General features: G+C 53.2%; 1 protein-coding gene across 1 annotated transcript in view; it reads left to right on the top strand.

Annotated features, from left to right (window-relative positions):
- The first annotated feature begins 495 nt into the window (after positions 1 to 495).
- Positions 496 to 2,141, top strand: part of TRAK1 (trafficking kinesin protein 1) — a 123,442-nt gene continuing 121,796 nt past the window's right edge. The window contains exon 1 of the mRNA XM_023529069.1: positions 496 to 781. The gene's annotated coding sequence lies outside the window, so the exon portion shown is untranslated. The remainder of the gene's footprint in view (positions 782 to 2,141) is intronic.

The following is a 2,141-nucleotide window of genomic DNA, read 5'->3' as shown; positions in this document are numbered from 1 at the left end:
GTATTGTGGTTGAAAGGGTTTAAGAGAGACATTGCATCTTACGTAATTCAGTGTGCAAATAAAAACATATATGAATCCTGTAAAAATAGATCCGTGTGTGTCTTGCACAAAACGCACACACACAGCTCTTCTGACGCTCGATGTGGCTTCCCTGTGTCCTGGATTTCCTTACTTCAGGGTCATCATTTTAGCTGTGGTCCAGTTTATTTGCTTAGTGCTGCTCCAAGGCAGGTTCCAAGACAGTAAGTGAAGCCATGTGCTCCATATATTGGTCTGTATCGATACCTGATTATTTGAATGGAGCTTCACTGCAGTCCTTTCACGGAAACTGAGGAATGTGATTGATAATAGCTTGGTGTGAAGGAAACAGTTTTCAGAATTTGCAGCTTGTACTCACATCATCTCGGGGCCCTTTGAAAGATTTTGTCTGTTTTTTTTCCAGACGCTAAGTAACTGTGCTCCTCTCTCTGGATTGTCTCGTAGATTCCCCGTTAAGAAGGCCCTGCTGGTGTGCGAGACCTCCTGGGGGCCGTCCGCCCAACTGTGCCAGACTCCAGCAGCGGGGCCCCCGATGGCAGTGGGCACCTCCCCGTGAAACTTGCCAAGCTGGACGCCACAGCTCTGCACGACGACACTTTGGCCAACTCTGTGCCCGCTTCGGAGGTGTGCAGCCATGCAGTCCTAGCCTGCAGCCCGGGCATCCCTGAGGAGCACTATGTAAGCGAGGCTGTGGAAGATGCTCCCAGCTGCAGAGGGTACCGGGATGCCTGCACCATCACCGGTATGGGGGCCTTTCGCTGCCAGGGAGGGAGGGTGGGAGGGAGCAAGGACTGGGGGAGGGATATATGGGGTGGGGAGGGACCACCAAAGAGTGTGAGCTTTGGAATCGGATCATGAGACTGGCCACCTAGAACCGGACCTGTCTGAGATGAAGACAGCACTTCATAACATTGCCATGATGGTTAAAGATGGGAATATCGAACCCCGAGCGGCATGCGTGGCCATAGCGATGCGCTGAGGCTCAGTCTCTTCAGACACAAGAGGGTATAATGGAAATCAGTGGCGTTGGGGGTGCAGAAATGAGAACTGCATGCAGCGCCCTTTGTGCACTGTCAAGATTTGCACAGACATCATCAGTTCTTGCAGATGCCTGTGTCAGTCGCACCTTCCAGTGTCCCAGGATCAGGGTTAATCACCTCCCAGTGTGCTGGCAACATCTCCTGCTCAAGGTCATCGTGCTACAGCCCTTGCTTGCTTCCTTTTCCCGAGGGATCGTGGAGACAGGTGCTTGGAGCCGGTGCAGGAGAGGGCTCTGAGTGGGGATGGAGTAGGATGATGTGCAGGGTGACAGCAGGGACATAATTATAATTAAATCCACTTGCGTTCCTATCAGAGTTTGCCCTAGTTCTCATTTCCGTCTGCAGCGTTTGCTTTTGTCCTCCTATCTGAAATAATGCTTAATGCCACTTTAAATTACACGTATTTGCTTCCAGTGGCTGGTCATTGTTCGATCTCACCAGTTAAGCGCTGAGGGCCTCCTGTGTGTCAGGAGTCTCCTGGGTACAGAGGGTCCCAGCGACGGTGGAGATCCCTGCCTGGGTGCTCGGCCCCTGTGCTGAGCTCCTGGTCCCCCGAGTGACCCTCCTTGCACCTGTGCACGGAATCCCACTCCGCTCACTGACGGACACAGTCCCGACGTCTCCCCTCTCTGCTGTGTCCTCACGGATTTTTCCTGGTCTCTCCCTTCTTAAAAAAAACCCTTCGCTTTCTTCGCAGTGAATGCCTGCATCTCTGCTCCTCTTGGTTTCTTTCCCCCCTTTGCTGTCCTGCGTTTGGTGCAAGCAGGCTCGTGACCCCACCGTTCACTCAGCACTGATGGCCTCGTTCAGTCCAGGGGATGCCGGAGGGCCTGGGGCTCAGCCTTGCCAGCCCCCAGGTGATCTCACCCAGTCACCAGGAACCCAAATCTGCCTCTGCACTGACCACTCTCTTGTTCTTGTCCTCGGACTGGACCCTCACCCTGAAGGCCAGATGGGTGGGTCTAACTCCACATACACCATTTTCACTTGGGTACCTAATAGGCATCTCAAACTCGTGTGGCCAAAAAATGAACTCCTGGTTTCCACCTCCACCTGCTCTCC

Source organism: Pteropus vampyrus, unplaced genomic scaffold, assembly GCF_000151845.1.
Source record: "Pteropus vampyrus isolate Shadow unplaced genomic scaffold, Pvam_2.0 Scaffold35, whole genome shotgun sequence".
NCBI classification, from domain to species: domain Eukaryota; kingdom Metazoa; phylum Chordata; class Mammalia; order Chiroptera; family Pteropodidae; genus Pteropus; species Pteropus vampyrus.
This window is presented reverse-complemented; position numbering and strand designations above follow the sequence as displayed.